Source organism: Hemitrygon akajei, unplaced genomic scaffold, assembly GCF_048418815.1.
Source record: "Hemitrygon akajei unplaced genomic scaffold, sHemAka1.3 Scf000033, whole genome shotgun sequence".
NCBI lineage: Eukaryota > Metazoa > Chordata > Chondrichthyes > Myliobatiformes > Dasyatidae > Hemitrygon > Hemitrygon akajei.
Window position 1 is genome coordinate 17,372,187 of NW_027331919.1, and position 21,113 is coordinate 17,393,299.

Consider the following 21,113-nt stretch of genomic DNA (forward strand, 5'->3'; position numbering starts at 1 on the left):
GGAATGGGGGCATTGAGAGAATGTGAGAGAAGGCCGGGTGGCCGGAGCTAAAAACGCACCCAACCCCTTGCCCATCCACGAAAATCCGGAAGGGGAAAGTGTGGTGGGAGATTTGGGAGGAGAGAGAGAGTGGGAATGGAAGAGTAAAGGGGAATGAGAGAGAGACGGGGAAGGAGGGAGCAAAGAGGTGGGAGTTGGGAGGGGGACACCGAGAGCGAGATGGAGAGAATGAGAGAGAGAGATGGAGAGAATGTCGTCCGATAAGGAAGGGAAGACAGAGGACGAGGAAGGCGATTGTGCGTTGGGGGTGTATCCTTTGGCCAGTTGCTCTCCAAATCTTTGTTTCTCACCACCCCGACCCCCCCTCCCATTCTTATCTCTCTCAACCACCCTCTGTCACACTCTCAATCTCTCTCCTCTCCTCACTTCCTCCCCCATCTCTCGGTCCCTCTCTTTATCGGCTGTTCATCCGGTGTTTGTGGGAGACGGTCTCCCACTCCGGGCTTCCTCTCCCGACTGTTCCGTCCCTTTCAGGAGCTCAGAGACTCGACAGGATGGACGAGAGCGAGACCTACGCGAACATGCGGCTCACAGGAACGGACCCACAAGCTCCTTTGAGAGGTGAGTGGTGCGGAGAGAGGAGAGAGCTTACCTCTGTGTCTGATTCCGGGTGTATGTGAGATCGGACAGCGTGGACGGTGCTACTCTCTGTGTCTGATTCCGGGTGTGTGTGAGATCGGACAGCGTGGACGGTGCTACTCTCTGTGTCTGATTCCGGGTGAGTGTGAGATCGGACAGCGTGGACGGTGCTACTCTCTGTGTCTGATTCCGGGTGTGTGTGAGATCGGACAGCGTGGACGGTGCTACTCTCTGTGTCTGATTCCGGGTGTGTGTGAGATCGGACAGCGTGGACGGTGCTACTCTCTGTGTCTGATTCCGGGTGTGTGTGAGATCGGACAGCGTGGACGGTGCTACTCTCTGTGTCTGATTCCGGGTGTGTGTGAGATCGGACAGCGTGGACGGTGCTACACTCTGTGTCTGATTCCGGGTGTGTGTGAGATCGGACAGCGTGGACGGTGCTACTCTCTGTGTCTGATTCCGGGTGTGTGTGAGATCGGACAGCGTGGACGGTGCTACTCTCTGTGTCTGATTCCGGCGAGTTGGAAGGGTGGGTGATCGGTCGCCGGCGTCTACTCTGCGTTTTATCCCAATCTCGTCTGATGGTACAGTATGGAGGGTGCTTCACTCTTTGTCTGACCCCGGAGAAGAAGGTGTGGTCAGTCAGTGTGGAGGGAGCTTCAATCTGTGTCAGACCCCGGAGAAGAGGGTGTGGTCGGTCAGTGTGGAGGGAGCTTCAATCTGAGTCAGACCCCAGGAACTTATGTTGAAACGCTGTAGAGGGAGCTTTATGTGTTCTGCCCAGGAATTGTGTGATAGGACTCTGTGGAGAGTTTCACTCTGTGTCTGACCCCGGCAGTGGGACGGTGTGGAGTGAGTTTCTCTCTGTGCCTGTCCCGGGAGTGTGTGATGAGATAGTGCGGTGGAAGTCTAACCCCTATTCTCACCCTCACTGTTGTCTTCCCAGCTGAACCTGATGTATCGTACGCGGAACTGAATGTCACGGCCCTCTCGGCGCCCCGGGTCCGGAGAGATGGAGGTCAATTTCATCTTTGTTGGTTTGACTCTGCTTCGATGACGTGTGCAATCCTGTCGCGAGATCTCAGGGCGAACGTACCTTGACCCCAATGATTCGTTGCTGTAGAATAAGTCAGAGAGATCCCGTGGTATAGGCCATGATGAGGGAGATCTGTGGGAGGGTCGGTGTGGAGGGTGCGTTCTGTGAGGGGATCTCTGGACGGAGCGCTGTGGGATGTGATGACGAGGCGGTGTGGAGTGTGCGCTCCGTGAGGTACGGTGAGGATTCAGCACCATGGAAGCGGGGGGCTGTGTTCGGTGAGGATGGGGCGCTCTATGATGGGTTCTCTGGACGGAGCGCTGTGGGATGTGACAACGAGTCAGTGCTGTGGGAGGGGTCGGTGATGAGGGGTTGCTCTGGGAGGAGTGGAGTGGTGGGTGTGACGAGGGTGTGGGTGAGGAGGAATTGCTGCGGGATTGTTCGGTGTGGAGAAAGGGACATTGAGGAGGGCTCACTGGTAAAGGCACAGAAAGGAGGGAATGGCGTGGGAGCGGACGGCGAGGAGAGACGTCTGTGGCTGGGTCGGTAAGGGAACGTTACGGGACTGGAAGTGAGCACGGAGGGCCGTGGAAGAGGAGTAAGCGCTGTATAAAATTTGAATGCCTGTCTCAACATTCAAACCCACATTCTCACTCCTCCCATCATTCTGTCTGCCACTCTCCTCTTCTCCCCGCTCTTCCTCCCTTATTCTCTCTCCTCTTCCTCCCGCTCTCTCAACCTGTCCCTGTTCCACCATTTTCTCCTATCCCATTTCCTTCCTTCCCCAGTTGTCTGCGCACTCTCTCTAAACTCGCTCGTCTATCAACATTCCTCTATCTCTCCACATCTCACTCTCTCCCTCCTCTGCCCTCTCCCCTCTCCTCTGAACCTCCCCTCTCCCAACCGCTACCCTTTACCCCCAATCTCAACTACTCTCCCCTTCTCTCACTTGACTCACTTTCCCAACTCGCCCCTCTATCACACTCTCCATTTCCCACTTTTTCACTCCCGCTCTGCCCCCCCGCACTATTTCCCTCATTCTCTGACCTCCCGCTATGTGTCCGCTTTCTCCATCTTTCACTCTCTCCCTGTCCTCTTCCGTTCGCCCCATTTTCCGCTTATCTCCCGCTCCGCAACTCTTCTCTTTAACGATCCCTTCTCCTTTTCCACTCTCGCTCAGGCTTTCCCCTCTCCCTTCCCCTCTCTCACAATCTCTCTCTCTTCCTCCCTCTTACCCCCGCGCTCTCACACTTTTCTCCATCCCTCACTCTCCTATCTCCGCTTTTTGCTTTCTCTCTCGCCCCTCTGCCTCTCCACTCACTCTTACCCTCTGCTTCCGCTCCCTCTCCCTCAGCCTCTCTCTCCGTCTCCCCCAACCCTTCTCTTTCCCCATTCTCTCTCTCCCAATTCCCCGTATCGCTCATCATTTTTTCCTCTTTTCCATCCATCTCTGATCCTCTCTCTCCCATCTTACCCCGTTCCCTCAACTTCTTCCTCACCGCCTCTCATCCTATCTTCTCTTCACTTAACCCACATTGTCCCTTGCGTTCTCTTCCCCTTTCTCTGCTCCCTGGCTCCGTCCTCTATCCTCTTTCTATTACATTCTCTCTCATCCTCCCTCGCTCTGGGTTCCAGGCGGTCTGAGCTCCACCTATGCAGAGGTGAACTTTCCGAAAGACGAGCCCGTCATCGATGAGGATGAGGCTTCTCCCATTGCCGCAGGACCCCGTAATCTGCCAACCAATGCCCAAACAGGTCAGAGTTCATAATTATGACGTCATTATAACCATATAACCGTATAACAATTACAGTACGGAAACAGGCCATCTCGGCCCTTCTAGACCGTGCCGACGCTTACACACACCTAGTCCCACTGGCCCGCACTCAGCCCATAATCCTCCATTCCTTTCCTGTCCATATACCTATCCAATTTTACTTTAAATGACAATACCGAACCTGCCTCTACCACATCTACTGGAAGCTCGTTCCACACAGCTACCACTCTCTGAGTAAAGAAATTCCCCTCGTGTTAACCCTAAACTTTTGCCCCCTAACTCTCAACTCATGTGTTTAGACGTCGACAGTTAAGCGCCTCGACGTGACAGGTGTCCTGTCCCTTCCCAGCGCGCAGAACCTCACACGAACCCGGGCTAAACTCCATCTGCCATTTTTGACCCATATCTGTAACGGATGCAAACCCGCTGAATCCATTGGCACCTTCTACACTATCCACCACATAACTAATCTCCGTGTCGACTACAATTATACCCACCAACTCATCTCCAGTTTCATTCAAGTTGGTCCTATACATCAGAGACAACCTTGAGATTCAGTGTTTTGAAGTTTTACTCAGATTTACAAATTTATTAAATGACTAGTGTGAAATCGGATCTACCGGCCCGTCAAGCCGCGCTGCCCGGCAAATCCACAATTTAATACCGGTCTAATGACGGGGAAATTTACAATGACCTGTCAGCTTACCAACTGATACGTCTTTGGACTGTGGGAGGAAACCGGACCACCCGGAGGAGCCCCACTGTGTCACGGGGATAAGGTGCACTCATTGCAGGCGGCAGCGGGAATTGAACCCGCCTCGCTGGTACGATAAAGCGTTGGCTAACCACTACGTTACCAGACCGCCGGCAACATGTTAGTCCCCTACAGGGCCGCCATATATCCCACGTGTGAAATAAAGAACAAAGATGGCAGACAATAATACAACTGTGAAAAACAATAAACTCTGAATCCAGACGGCCAATTCCCCGTGGATCCTCTGTATCATAATCCTCTGGATAAGCCTCCCCTGAGAGACCCGGTCAAACACCCAATTGAAGTTCACGGAGACAACACCCATGACTCCAATTTCAGAGATCAGCTAAAAGACAGAAACAGAAACAGTCAGACATTAGCCAGTCTTTGCCGAGTCACCGAAATGGGACCCTCAGCGACGACGGCTAGAAAGCAGATGAGATTGAGAGATGGAGGGGGTGATCGTGTTGGGAGGGGGGAGCGCGGATGGTGCGTTACGGCTGAATTCACGCACACGCTGAATGGTCTCTCTACAGGTGCGCAGAAACAGGACCCGGAAGAGAACATCGGAAACAGATCACACCGTAAGATCTGCCTACTCTGCCTGGTTACGTTCGCTCTCATCGCGATAGTTGCCGGGCTCTCGATATTTGGTGAGTCGAACGGGCTCCGCGTGGAGTCAGACCATAAACAAACTGAGCGAGATGAATAGTCAGCGTAAAACCTCACAGTGATAACCACACCCCCATCGACGCGAAACGGACACACCCCCTAACAGTGACAATTGTACGACCTGTTCTATTACACGATCAAGTTTCATTCTCACACCGACACGCCATTCACCATAACACCAACAACCCTGTCAGCATAGCACCGTCAGAGCCCTGTACACGTCACTGATATACTCCAGCTGCGACACCGAAATGCCCCTCACTGTGACAGAGACATCACACTCATAGTGACAACGTAACCCTCACTGTAACATCGACATGCCCCTCACTGTGACAGAGACATCACACTCATAGTGACAACGTAAACCTCACTGTAACATCGACATGCCCCTCACTGTGACAGAGACATCACACTCATAGTGACAACGTACCCCTCACTGTAACATCGACATGCCCCTCACTGTGACAGAGACATCACACTCATAGTGACAACGTACCCCTCACTGTAACATCGACATGTCCCTCACTGAGACAGAGACATCACACTCATAGTGACAACGTACCCCTCACTGTAACATCGACATGCCCCTCACAGTGACAGAGACATCACACTCATAGTGACAACGTACCCCTCACTGTAACATAGACACGGCCCTCACTGTGACAGAGACATCACACTCATAGTGACAACGTACCCCTCACTGTAACATCGACATGTCCCTCACTGTGACAGAGACATCACACTCATAGTGACAACGTACCCCTCACTGTAACATAGACACGGCCCTCACTGTGACAGAGACATTACACTCATAGTGACAACGTACCCCTCACTGTAACATCGACATGTCCCTCACTGTGACAGAGACATCACACTCATAGTGACAACGTACTCCTTACTGTAATATCGACATACCCCACTGAGACAGAGACATCACACTCATAGTGACAACTTACCCCTTACTGTAACATCGACATGCCCCTCACTGAGACAGAGACATCACACTCATAGTGACAACGTACCCCTCACTGTAACATCGACATGCCCCTCACTGTGACAGAGACATCACACTCATAGTGACAACGTATCCCTTACTGTAACATCGACATGCCCCCGGCCGGGTTACTGATACGCTCCTCAAGGCGACACCTTCAACTGTGACACCAGCACGCCACACACCATAACACAGACACTCCACGCACCGTGACACCGAGAAACCCCTCACTGTGATTCTGACATATCCCTCACCGTGACATCGAGATAAACCTCACTGTGACTCGGCACAGCTCTCACCGAGACTCAGAGCCACGTACCATCGTGACAACGTCAAGTCCTTCACCGCAACTCTGATATATTCCTCACTGTGACACGGAATCAATCATCATCGTGATACTGACGGAGCCCCCATCATAACGCCAACAGAAACCTCGCCGGGACACTAATATACCCGTCAGCTTGACACAGACACGACCTCACAGAAGCTCAGGCGCCGCACAATGTGACACTAAAGCACCCGTCCCTTTGTTATCAACACGCGGCTCACTGTAAACACAGACAAGCCCCTCACCATACCACATCACGATCTGTACCGTGACAAAAGCACGCCTCTCACTGTAACTCACGTCACGGTGACAACTGCACGCTCCTCTTCGTGAATCGCACCGCAGCGCACCGTGACACCTACACGCTCCTCAACAAGGTGACACTATCAAACCAATTAGCGAGAACACCCCGCACCGTGACGCCGTCTGACACGTCACTATAAACGCGAAACATCCTTCACCATCTCCCTCAGCATCACAGATTCGTCAGTCTCAGATCTCCTCCGAGGTAAAATACCAGCTGCTTTGGGAGCAATATTTGGAGATGAACAGGACACAGACCCAATATTGACAACAGGCCCATGAGTTGAATCTCTCCAACTCCGACTGTCTCCGGAATCTTTATGTCCTCAACAACAACCTCTCCATCTTCGAAACGAAGATCAGAACTTTCAAATGGATAAAGGGTGAAATTTGCCAATTTCTGACGAGTAGCAGAGGTGAGACATTTCTACAAGTCTGACCCCGGGAGTGTGCGCCGCGAAGGGAAGGTGTAGTGGGAGCTTCACTGTGTGTCTGACCCCGGGAGTGTGCGCCGGGAAGTGAAGGTGTGGTGGGAGCTTCACTATGTGTCTGACCCCGGGAGTGTGCGCCGGGAAGCGAAGGTGTGGTGGGAGCTTCATTATGTGTCTGACCCCGGGAGTGTGCGCCGGGAAGGGAGGGTGGGGCGGGAGCTTCACTATGTGTCTGACCCCGGGAGTGTGCGCCTGGAAGGGAAGGTGTGGTGGGTACTTCACGATGTGTCTGACCCCGGGAGTGTGCGCCGGGAAGGGAAGGTGTGGTGGGAGCTTCACTGTGTGTCTGACCCCGGGACTGTGCGCCGGGAAGGGAAGGTGTGGTGGGAGCTTCTCTATGTGTCTGAACCCGGGGTTGTGTACGATGGGAGAGAGTGGAGGGAACTTCACTCTGGGTCTGACCAAGAGGCTGTGTGATGAGGCCTTGTACAATGAGTTTCACTCCGTGTTTGATCCAGGGGCCTGTGATGGGGCGGTGTGGAGGGAGCATCACATTGTGTCTGACTCCGTGAGCGTATCAGCGGAGTGTAGAGGTAGCCTCGGTCTGTGCCTGACGGGAGAGACTGTTATGGATGATGTGGATGGAACTTCACTCTGCCTCATCCTGTTAATGTGCGATGGGACGGTGTGGGTGGAGATTCAATCTGTATCTGAACACAGGTATGCGTGAGATGGGACTGCGTGGAGGGAAATTCATTCTGTGTGTTCCACTGGGTGTGCGTGATGGAAAGGTGTGAAGGGAGATTCAGTCTGTGTCTCACTGTTCTTCGTACCTGATTTCCAGAGCAAACCTGTTCCCAGGACTGGATCAGAAATAAAGACCGGTGTTATTACATATCCACGTTTGAAACAGCTTTCCACAAAGCGATTCAGGAATGTTCAAACCGTGATTCAAGGCTGCTCGAAATCAATTCAAGTGATGAAGCGGTATGTGTCACAGCACGAGAAGATCCCACAGTAACACGGGAATCATTGCACACCACGGGGTCAGACACAGAGTGAATCTCCCTCCACACCGTCCAATCACACACTCCCGGGGTCAGACATAGAGTGAATCTCCCGCCACACCGTCCCATCACACACTGCCGGGGTCAGACACAGAGCGAATCTCCCTCCACACCGTCCCATCACAAACTCCCGCGGTCAGACACACAGAGAATCTCCCTCTGCATCGTCCTATCACACACACACGGGGTCAGACACGGAGTGAGCTCCTTCCCCACAGTCCCATCACACACTCCCGGGGTCAGACACAGAGTGAAGCTCCCTCCACATTGTCACATCACACACTCCCCGGGTTAACCTGAGAGTGAAGCTCTATCCATACCGTCCCATCACGGATTCCTGTCGTAATCAACTGAGAGAAGCTCCGTATCACATTTTTCGATTCTTAGCATTAACTGAATAAATTTAATTTCCCAGAGCTTGTATCCCGCAAACTTGTCGACGGAAACAGTGCATACTGGATTGGAAAATGCGAAGACGGGTGAGAGTTGGACTGATTTCTGGGGTGAGACTTTGGTATTGTGATAGTCCTGACGGGAGAAAATGGGATTCGTTTACAGACCGAAGTAGTTTTCTGGGAAAACGGAGGGGCATTGGGATTTGTTTGTAGACTGTATGTGGGTAGGGGGTAGGGTGGTACCATGCGTATATTTTTGGGGTCGACACATGTCTGTCGGGGAAGGACAGGGGCAGTGGGAATATTTCGGAAACTGGCAGGGGACAGTGGGGAGAGATCAGTAGACAGGGATTATTTTGGTACTGACGCATGTGGGTGAGGACAGCGTGGTGCAGTGGGATTATTTTGGAGATAGTCGCCGGGCTGTGAGGAGAGGGAGCAAACAGTGGGATTAGTTTGGTGAATGACATAGATCTGAGGGGGCGAGAGTAGGACAATTGGAATAGTTTAGAAACCGACACAGGGCCGTGGAAACACAGTCGGTTAACGAGTTTAGAGACGCAAAGATGTGGGAGAGAGGGTGCCAGTGATATAACTCTGGAGGCGGACCCAGAGGCTAAGGGGAGAGCGCGGAGTAGTGGGATATGTTAGGAGACTGACACGAAGCTCTGGATAGAGGGAGGGGCAACAGGATAATCTTGAACCGATATAGTGCTGAGGGAAGAGTGTGGAACAGTGGGATTCATTTCGGGACAGACAACTCTGTGAGGAGACGGTGGGGACAGTGGGGTTTCTGCGGGGACTGAAACTGATCAGAGGGGAGAGGGTGGGCCTGTTCGATTCGTATGGGGACTGATTGAGGACTGTGGTGGGAAGCGGTTTCAGTGTGATTAGTTTGGAGGACGCAGGACTGCGGGGAAACATTGGAACCGTGGTATCTGTCCGGGTGCTGCACGAGGCCGTGGGGAGAGCGGACTTGAGTGGGATGAGTTTGGGGAGTGACACAGGCTGTTAGGAGAGAGTGATTTCATGGGATTAGCTTGGGGCCGGCCTCGGCTCGGGTTCTCTGCTGGAGCTGTTTGTCTCTGTTGAAATTGTTTAACCCTCTTGGATAGGAACGTGTCCTGGGGTCTCCTGTTCAAGTTGTCCTCGGGGACGTCCGAATGCAGAGACTGCAACTCGTACCCAGGGAGTTACCCTTGCAGTCATGATCGCCGTTTCATCTGCGAGAAGTCGGCACCTTTGTTTCCGAAGATTCCTGAATATATCCAGGATCACTGTCAACAGACAGTGGAGGTCGACATGAATCAAGTGACTAACTTCCCTTTCCAGATCTCTCTAAACTCTTCGTCTCCAGATGCCTCCCTCTCTTCCACCTTTCCACCCACTCGCCTCAATCCTCTGCCGTCTGTGCCAGTGCGGGCCGGTTTGAATCAAGTGACTACCCCTCTATTTTCCCATTCTCTCTTCGTCAACTATCACTCCTCCATCCTCCCAAAACTCCTCCTCTCCCTCTCTGTCATTTCCTCCTACTCCATTCTCTTCCTCTTGTCGTGTCCCCATTCTCCCAACTGCACACTAACATACCTCTGTCATCATCGATCCCCTTCTTTCTCGCCATTTCCGCCCCGTCCCGTTCTTCTCCAATTACTCTACCTCTCGGCCCACCCCCTAACGCCTCGTCCTTTCTCCACCCGCTCTGCCAACTCTTTCCCCCTTTCCTTCCTCCCTACACCCTTTCTACCCTCTCCGATCTCTCTTAACCCCCCCGTCTCGCCGATATCTCTCTCTCTCTCTCTCTCTCTCTCTCTCTCTCTCTCCTCTCTCTCTCTCTCTCCTCTCTCTCTCTCTCTCTCTCTCTCTCTCTCACACACACACACATACACACAGACTCTCTCTCTCTCCTTCCCACTCTCTCTCTCTCTCCCTCTCTCTCTCTCTCTCTCTCTCTCTCTCTCTCTCTCTCTCTCTCTCTCTCTCTCTCTCTCTCTCTCTCTCTCTTACACACACACACATACACACAGACTCTCTCTCTCTCCTTCCCACTCTCTCTCTCTCTCCCTCTCTCTCTCTCTCTCTCTTCTCTCTCTCTCTCTCTCTCTCTCTCTCTCTCTCTCTCTCTCTCTCTCTCTCCTCTCTCTCTCTCTCTCTCTCTCTCTCTCTCTCTCTCTCTCTCTCTCTCTCCTTTCCACCCATTCTCAACACAATCCGGAGCCGTCTGGTTCTCGATAACCCAACCCAACCCTGGGTAAAAGACAATGCCCATTCCCTCTGTCTGCGCCGCCCTTGGGTGTATGCTCCTCCGTAAGGTTCTAACACTGCTCCGGGGAATAAAGTCCCAATCTTCCCTCCCATCTCTCCATAACCCTCGATTTCCTGCAATATCGCCGGACAACTCCCTGCACACTCCTTCCAGGTCAGTGGCATTTGTTTCCTAAAGCAGAAAGCCTCACCGACGTCTTGTACCACTGCAATGTGATCTCCCGACTCCTGTGCTCAGTGCCCTGACGGGTGAAGGCCAGCGTGCCAAGTGTCCTGTCCTATCGAATATTTTTAAGCAGAATCGCTATTTGATTTTTACCTGAAATTCATACGGCCTGGAATTTGTTCTTTAGTTTCATCAGTACTGCAAAAAGCTGTACAGTTAATGTAAATTACAAACATTCAAAAATGTCGAGTGTGTGCTCGTGCGTTCAGAGGTGTGATGGCGCAGGGTGAGAAGATGTTCCTGAATCGTTGTGTGTGGGTGTTCAGTCTCCTGCGACTCCTCCCTGATAGGTAGAGTAACGAGCAGAGAGCTTCTCCCGAGTGGGGAGAGTACTCAGTGATGGATGCCGCCTTCTCGAGGCATCGCCTCTTGACAATTTCCGCGATGGTGGGGAGGGATGTGACCGTCAGAGTGGCGGCTGAGGCTGGAACCCTCTGTAGCCCGTTACTATTCTGTGCGTGGCAGCATCCACACCAGGCAGCGATGCGGCTCGTCAGAAAGTTCCCCACCGAACATCCATAGAATTTTCACTCTGTGTTTGACCCCGGGAGTGTGTGATGGCACGGTGTGGAGGGTGATTCACTCTGTGACTGAGCCCGGGAGTGTGTGATGGAACGGTGTGGAGGGTGATTCACTCTGTGTCTGACCCCGGGAGTGTGTGATGGGACGGTGTGGAGGGAGATTCACTCTGTGTCTGACCCCGGGAGTGTGTGATGGGACGGTGTGGAGGGAGATTCACTCTGTGACTGACCCCGGGAGTGTGTGATGGGACGGTGGGTGGGAGGGAGATTCACTCTGTGACTGACCCCGGGAGTGTGTGATGGGACGGGGTGTGGAGGGAGATTCACTCTGTGACTGACCCCGGGAGTGTGTGAATGGACGGTGTGGAGAGAGATTCACTCTGTGTCTGACCCCCGGGAGTGTGTAATGGGACGGTGTGGAGGGAGATTCACTCTGTGTCTGACCCCGGGATTGTGTGATGAGACGGTGTGGAGGGAGATTCACTCTGTGTCTGTCCCCGGGAGTGTGTGATGGGACGGTGTGGAGGGAGATTCACTCTGTGACTGACCCCGGGAGTGTGTGATGGGACGGTGTGGAGGGATATTCACTCTGTGACTGACCCGTGAGTGTGTAATGGGACGGTGTGGAGAGAGATTCACTCTGTGTCTGACCCCGGGAGTGTGTAATGGGACGGTGTGGAGGGAGATTCACTCTGTGTCTGTCCCCGGGAGTGTGTGATGGGACGGTGTGGAGGGAGATTCACTCTGTGTCTGTCCCCGGGAGTGTGTGATGGGACGGTCCGGAGGGGGCGTCGCTCTGTGCCTGACTGTCGGAATCATCTACAAATAAAATTCTGGCGTTGGGGCAGGTTTCAATCAGAGACCATGAGAAAACAGAGCCTCGCGGTTTTTTTTTTTTGGAACACCACTCCAATGATGAAGCCTATTCATTAGCAAGGTCAAGAGAGATATGACAGGGTGACATGGCCTATCTTATGTTTGGTTTGTTTTCAGATAATCTATTGTTTGCTTCTTTATAATTGCACAGTCAGAGCAGTAGGGATGCCTGGCTAGATAGTTGAATGCTCACATTGCAGGACATGGGACGGAAGAGAGAACTCCAGTCACACCGGTGACGTCACCTTTGAGAGTGGTGGGTTTTAAACTACAGTTGCAGGGGAATGAAAACCAGACTGACCTAGCAGATAGTGGAGTGACTATTGGGACAGAAGTTGGTGAGTCCTCAGACAAAGTCAGGAAGAAAAAATGTTGAGCCTGCTGGGACTCACGTTCCAGTGGTACTCTCTGAGCTGCGTACGTTTCAATGCAGGAAGTATTGTACGAAAGGCTGATGAGATCAGGCCGGGACAAAGTCTGGAATTATGAAATTGCCGTCATTAGCGGGAGGTGGTTGCAGGGGTGAGCAGGACTATTAGTACAACATTCCGGATTTTGCTTCAGGAGGAAAGATTTCAAGGGAGATGGGCGGCTTTAACTGTCACATCAGATGCATTGACAAACTCAGGGGAAGAGGTGTCAAGTGGCTCTTTCGCTCTGAGTCTGACTGACGCAGCCGTTGGGACAGCGTGTCGCGTTTGTTTGAAACACATCCAATCAGGGAAGCGGATTCATCATCAAAGACGGAAACAGATTAAGGCAGTGGCAAACTGTTGATGGATTTGTTTTCAGTTTATTTATGGTTTCCTTTCGATTCGAGCCGTAGGCAATGCTTGGCAGGAGAGTTGAGTGCTCTTATTGCAGGACGTGGGACGGCAGGGAGACCTCAATATCTCTGACGACTTCACCTGCGAGAAGTTCATCCTGATGCAGCTTCTCAGACTCGGCGTTAAGGGGATGGAACCGGAACTGGATGAAATCGGTATCATTCGGGAAGCTGAGGGGTGATATGGAGGACATATTGGTAGGAAGTTTGACCCAATGTTACAGCTCACAAGAAACTGATTGACAGTTCAGGAGGATTAAAAGGGATTAAACAGCCAGGCCCAGGGTACAGTGCCACCTATGGCCAATCCGCTCAATAACAGGTCTGCCACTTTGTTATCTTTTGGATGGGGAGCGGGGTGAAATGACCAAGTGGAGGGAAGTATCTCAGGTCAGGTCTCTGGCACTGGTTTTGTCTCTGTGGTTTCAGAAGGGAAAGGCGACTTGAGGAGAGCTGTGGTGAGAGGGAATAACTTGTTAGGGGGATTAGAAAAGAGGTTATGTGTATGATAGAGAGATTCCTGGATGGTATTTTGCCTCCCGAGTGTCGGGGACACTACCACTCTAAGCGGGTCCTCAGCAATCTTCAGTGGGAGGGTGAGCAGGCGAAGTTCGGTACGTGCTGGTGTGGCCAGAAACAGGATGACAACACCGATTAACACGTGGCTAAGGTGTCGTCGTAGGAATGAGGGCTTCTGATAGTTGGATCATTGGGTTCTCTTCCAAGGAAGGTGTGATCAGTGTGTAAGGTTTATTGAAACACAATCCATTTAAAATTTAATTTCAATCTTACATGAAGTGCCATAAACGCAGCCAGACGAAACAGCGTTGCTCCAGGACCAAGGTGCAGAAACACCTATAATATATGAGGCTTAAAATAGGCCACACGCAGCTTGAAGCCCGGGGTCCCACAGAATGCGACCGAAATCTGGATTCGACACCAACAGAGGTCGTCTTTTGTCGAGCGAAACACTAGGGGGCGGCACATACACCTGCCCGGAGGCCGCGCCACACAACGCCCCACGTTGCACAGTCCTTCATTTCCTCCTCCACTGAGCAAATCTCACTGTTTCCACCTGGAATGGCCTGGAACTATCATCCAGCAGGAAGCTCTGCCATTAAAGAGGCGGAGGGGTGGAGATTGATCTAGAGATGCAGGGGGATGAAAAACAGAATGCCAAAACAGATAGTGGAGTTGTTGTTGGGACAAATGTTGTTAAGACCACAGACAAAGTGTGGAAGCAAAATATTGAGCCTGCAGGACTCATTTCTGAGCTGCGTGCGTTTCAATGCAGGAAGTCCTATACGAAAGACAGATGAGCTGAGGGCCGGGTCAAAGTCTGGAATTATGATATTGCAGTCATTATCGGGAGGTGTTGAAGGGCGGTAAGGACAGTTAGCGCAACATTCCAGACTTTGGTTGAAGAGGAAAGAATTTAAGGGAGATGGGCGGCTTTAACTGTCATATCAGATGCATTGACAAACACAGGCGAAGAGGGGTTCAAGTGGCTGTTTCGCTCTGAGTCTGACTGACGGAGTCGTTTGGGACAGCGTTTCGCGTTTGTTTGAACCGCCACCAAATAGGGAAGCGGATTCATCACCAAGGACTAAAAACAGATAAAACAGTGACAAACTGTTGATGGAATTGTTTTCAGTTTATTTATTGTTTCCTTCAGTTAGAGCAGTAGGCGTGCCTGGCAGGAGAGTTGAATTCTCCTCTTGCAGGACGTGGGACTTCAGGGGAGACCTCAGTGCGTCTAACAACTTCACCTGTGAGAAGTGCATCCGAAGACAGTTTCTGACCCTCGGTGTTAAGCTGTTGGATCTGCAGCTGGTTGATCCCGGATCATTCGGAAAGCTGAAGCGTGATAGGGTGTACATGTTGGGAGGAAGTTAAACCCATTGTGCAGTTCACAAGAAACTGGGTGACAGCGAGTAGGATGAAAGGTGCAGAACTGCCAGGCCCAGTGTAGACTGCCCCCTGTGGCTAACACCCTCAATAACAGGTCTACCACTGTGTTTACTTTGGATGCGGGGAGAGGGGTCAATTGACCAAATAGAGAGAACTATCTCAGGTCAGGTCTCTGGGACTGATTTTTGTCTCTGCGGTTCAGATGTGGGCAAGATGGGCAGAGCTGTGGTAATAGGGGATCATTCGTTTGCGGATGAGAAAAGAGGTTCTGTGTGCGGTAGAGAGATTCCTGGATAATATTTTGCCTTCGAGTGTCCGGGACACTACCACTCTGAGCGGGTCCTCAGCAATCTTCAGTGGGAGGGTGAGCAGGCGAAATTCGGTACGTACTGATGTGGCCAGAAATAGGAAGGCAACACCGATTAACACGTGGCTAAGGTGTTGTGGTATGAATGAGGGCTTCTGATAGTTGGATCATTGGGTTCTCTTCCAAGGAAGGTGCGTTCAGTGTGTAAAGGTTTATTTAAACACAATCCATCTTAAATTTAATTCAATCTTACATGAAGAAGCCATAAACGCAGCCAGACGAAACAACGATACTCCAGAACCAAGGTGCAAAAGCAACTATAAATATATAAGGCTTAAAATAGGCCACAACGCAGCTTGAGTCCCGGGGTCCACAGAATGCGACAGAAATCTGGATCTGACACCAGCAGAGGTTGTCTTCTGCCGAGCGAACACTAGGGGGGCGGTACATACACCTGCCTGGAGGCCGCGTCACATAACCGCCTCCCACGTTGCACAGCCACTTCCTTTTCTCCGCCACTGAGCAAATCTCAGAGTTTCCACCTGGACTGGACAGGACTAATACCCCAGCGAGAAGCTCTGCATTAAAGAGGAGGCAGGGAGGGAATTGAACCCAGAAATGCAGGGGGGATGAAAAACAGAATGCCAAAATGGTTAGTAGATTAGTTTCCGGGACATATAGACAGTAGACAATAGGTGCAGAAGTAGACCATTCGGCCCTTCGAGCTTGCACCGCCATTTTGAGATCATGGCTGATCAATTACTATCAATACCCGGTTCCTGCCTTGTCCCCATATCCCTTGATTCCCCTATCCATAAGATACCTATCTAGCTCCTATAAGTCCACAGACAAAGTGAGGAAGCAAAAGGTTGAGCCTGCTGGGACTCATGTTCTGAGTTGCGTTCGTTTCAATGCAGGAAGTATTGTACGAAAGACCGATGAGCTCAGGGCGGGTATCAAAGACTGGAATTATGACACTGTAGATATTAGTGAGACGCCGTTGCAGGGCGGGCAGGAGCGTCAGCTCAACATTCCCGGTTTCGGTTGAATTAGTCGTGATGGAGCCGGAAGTATTCAAAGTTGAGGGGCGGCTTTACTAGTTACATGGGATTCATTGACAAACTCAGGGAGAGAGGGGTTCATGCCCTCTTTGACAGGGACGTTAAAAGTACGGGGAATGCAGGGAGATGGTTGTTGTGCAGTCAGAAGTGATTTAGCACAACTGGTATAACCACTCCATTGCAGCCGAAGGGTCTGTTCTGTTCAGTGATTTACGTTCACTGTTCTGCAGGAGGGGGCAAAAAGACAGATTTAAACTCATCAAGGGGGCAGAGATGGGAGTGGGGTAGATCAAGGACTTTGACGATAGATTGCGAAAACACAGAGAACAACCACTTCACAGACAGCATAGGCAGTGAGCGAGCCATTCAGCTGTCCACTGTGACACCTACACACTCCTCACCATGATATGGACACAACCCTGACCGGACGCTAAGCGACCCCAAACCGTGATCCCCGACACGCATCTCACCATCACAATCTGTGTAACAGCGTTGAACTGGAACTGGCTGAAACTCGGGATCATTCGGGAAGCTGAGGGGATGATGTGGAAGACATGTATTCATGTATTTACAACCACGGTGTCGGATACAGGAAACTGGTTGACAGACAGGAAGATGAAAAGGGTTAATCAGCCAGAGCCAGTGCAGAGACACCTTGTGGCCAACCCGCTCAATAACAGGTAGACCCGTTTGGATAATTCTGGATGGGAGGAAAGATGTGAAATTACCAAGCAGGGGAAAGTCTCACCGGTCAGGTCTCTGGCACTGACTATGGTTTTCTGGCTCAGCAGGGAATAGGGGTTGAAATGTGGCGAGCTGTACGATAGGGTGGACGAGAACGAGATTCTTCGAAGGTATGCGGTCGTTATTGTCACCGGTATATAGGTAGGAAAAGGGAGCCGGCTCTCCAAACTTATGTATTTGCAGGTACGGCCAAAATTATAGACAACATTCAGTTTAAAATGTGGCTAAAGGGTTTGGGTTGCAGCGTACATAATATGTATGGAATATAAAGATAGCAAGCATAGGAGGTTATCAGTAAGTACATTCACCCATTATGTATACACAGACAAACTCACAGACACACAGAGAGACATACACTGACACAGTCGCACGCACACACACAAACTCAGACACACACACATATTTATGCAGCTTGAGGCCCCCTGGACATTTTGAATGCCACGGTAATCTACAATTGTTCACAGCAGAGATTGTCTTCTGCCGAGCCAACACTGGGGGCGGCACGGACTCCTGCCTGGAGCCGCGCCTCACCGTCTGCACCTTGCTCAGTTCCTTCATTTCGTCTCCCGTGAGCAACTCTCTCAGTTTACACCTGAACTGGATCAGAACTAATATATAACAATATAACGATAAAACAATTACAACACAGAAACAGGCCATCTCGGCCCTTCTAGTCCGTGCCGAACGCTTACTCTTACCTAGTCCCACTGGCCCGCATTCAGCCCTTAACTCTCTATTCCTTTCCTGTCCATATACCTATCCAGTTTTACCTTGAATGACAATACCGAACCTGCTTCTACCACTTCCACTAGAAGCTCGTTCCGCTCAGCTAACAATATCCAGGGTAAGGTTTGCAATTAAAAGGAGAGAGTGGTGGTATAAACAAAAGTTTCAGAGGGATGTAACCAAGAACGCAATTACAGATAGTTGAGGTGATTGTTAGGACAAATGTTGTTAAGACCACAGACAAAGTAAGGAAGCAAAAGGTTGAGCCTGCTGGGACTCATGTTCTGAGCTGCCTCTGTTTCAATGCAGGAAGTGTTGTACGAAGCACCGATGAGCTCAGGACAGTGTTCAACGGCTAGAATTATGATATTGTAGACATTAGTGAGACGCTGTTGCAGGGCGGGGAGGACCGTTAGATGAACATTCCCGGTTACGAGTGGCAGTGTCTGCAGTCGGACGTTCCAGAGGACACCTTTTACAGCAGACCCCAGGCCACATTCCTGGAAAAATAGAGGGTTACAGGATAGTGTGGGTTTAGTACATTTTTAAAGGAAGATATTGGTCGGCACAACATGGAGTGCTGAAGGGTCTGTACTGTGCTGTAATGTTCTATGTTTCAATGGTTCTATGGCTAAACCGTTGATTGGTTTGTTTTCAGTTACTCTATTGTTGGCTTCTTTATAATTGCACAGTTGGAGCGGCAGGGGTCACTGGCCAGAGAGTTGAATGTTTCTTATTGCAGGACATGGGACGGAGAGAGACCTCCAGTCACAGCGACGACGTCACCTGAATGAAGTGCATCCAACTTGAGCTTCTAGCACTCGGCGAACACTAGGGGGCAGCGCATACTCCCGCCTGGTGGCCGCGCCACACCGCCCCACGTTGCACAGCCACTTCACTGTCTCTCCAAGTGAGTCACCTCTCAGTTTACACCTGAACTGGAGTGGACATAACACCCCAGCGGGAGGTTTGCATTAAAAAGGAGGAGTGGTGGTGTTTAAATTACAGTTGCAGGTGAATGAAAACCAGACTGACATAACAGAGAGTGGAGTGGTTTTTGGGGCAGATGTTGGTAAGTCCTCAGACAAAGTCAGGAAGCAAAATGTTGAGCCTGCTGGGACTCACTGAGCTGCGAACGTTTCAATGCAGGAAGTTTTGTACGAAAGGCAGGTGAGCTCAGGACTGGGACAAAGTCTGGAATTATGATATTACAGTCATTAGTGGGAGGTGGTTTCAAGGCGGGCAGGGCAGTTAGCTCAACATTCCGGATTTTGGTTGAAGAGGAAATAATTCTAGGTAGAATGGGCGGCTTTAACTGTCATATCAGATGCATTGACAAACACAGGGGAAGAGGGGTAAAAGTGACTGTTTCGCTCTGAGTCCGACTCATGGATTTTTTTTTCATTGGGACAGCGTCTCGCGTTTCGTTGAACCACAAAAAAATTAGGGAACCGGATTCATCAGCAAGGACAAAAATTTAAAGAAGGTGGCCAACTGCTGATGGATTTATTTTCAGTTTATTTATTGTTTTCTTCAGTTAGAGCAGTAGGCAATGCCTATCAGGAGAGTTGAATGCTCCTCTTGCAGGACGTGGTACGGCAGGGAGTCCTCAGTGCCTCTGACGACTTCACCTGTGAGAAGTTCATCCTGATGCAGCTGCTCTGAATCGGCATGAAGGGTATGGAACTGGATGAAATCGGTATCATTCGGGAATCTGAGAGGTGATAGGGAGGACATATTGGGAGGATGCTAGTCCCAATGTGCAGTTAACAGGATACTGGGTGACAGTCAGTCGAATGAAAGTTGTTAAAAAGACCGACCCGGTGTAGAGCTCCCCCTGTGGCCAACCCTCTCAATAACAGGTCCACCACTTTGTTATCTTTTGGATGGGAGCAGAGGGGTCAAATGACTAAGTAGAGGGAAATATCTCAGGTCAGGTCTCAGGCATTGATTGTGTCTCTGTGGTTCAGAAGGGAAGGGAAGGGCGAGATGAGGCGAACTGTAGTGATAGGGGATCATTTGTTAGGAGATTATAAAGGAGGTTCTGTGTGCAATAGAGAGATTCCTGGATGGTATTTGGCCTCCGAGTGTCAGGGACTCTACCACTCCGATGGAATCCTCAGCAATCTTTAGTGGGAGGATGAGCAGGCGAAGTTCGGTACGTGCTGGTGAGGCCTGAAACAGGAAGACATCACCGATTAACACGTGGCTAAGGTGTCGTGATATGAATGAAGGCTTCTGATAGTTGGATCATTGGGTTCTCTTCCGTGGAAGGTGCGACCAGTGTATAAGTCCTATTTCAATACAATGAAAAGTTTAATTTTCATTCAATCTTACATGAATAGCCATTAATACAGCTGGAAGAAACAGCGTTACTCCAGGACCAAGGTGCAACAACACCTATAATATATAAGGCTTAAAATCGGCCACAACGCAGCTTGAGTCCCGGGGTCCGCAGAATGCGACCGAAATCTGGATTCGACACCAACAGTGGTTGTCTTCTGCCGAGCGAACACTAGGGGGAGGCACGTACGACTGTCCGGAGGGCGCCCCACACCATGTTGCGCAGTCCCTTCATTTTCTCCGCTACTGAGCAAATCTCACCGTTTCCCACGCGACTGGACAGGACTAATATCCCAGCGGGAAGCTCTGCCAAGTATTGTACGAATGACCGATGAGCTCAGGGCAGGGGACAACGGCTGGAATTATGATATTGTAGACATTAGTGAGACGCCGTTGCTGCGGGCTGGAGCGTCAGCTCAACATTCCTGGTTTCGGTTGTATTAGTCGTGATGAAGCGGGAAGTATTCAAAGTTGAGGGGCGGCTTTACTAGTCACATGGGATTCATTGACAAACTTAGGGAGAGAGGGGTTCATGTGCCTCTTTGACAGGGACGTTAATGTACGGGGAATGAAGGGAGATGGTTGTTGTGCAGTCAGAAGTGAATTAGAGCAACTGGTATAACACATCATTGTGGGCCGAAGGATCTGTTCAGTTCGGTGACTTACGTTCACTGCTCTGCAGGAGCGGCAAAAAGACAGATTTAAACTCATCGAGTGGGCAGAGAAGGGAGTGGGGTAGGTCAAGGACTTTGACGATAGATTGCGAAACACAGAGAACAGCAACTTCACAGACAGCATAGGCAGTGAGCGAGCCACACAGCTGTCACTGTGACACCGACACATCCCTCACCATGACATAGACACAACCCCGACCGGACGCTAAGCGACTCCACACCGTGACACCCACACGCATCTC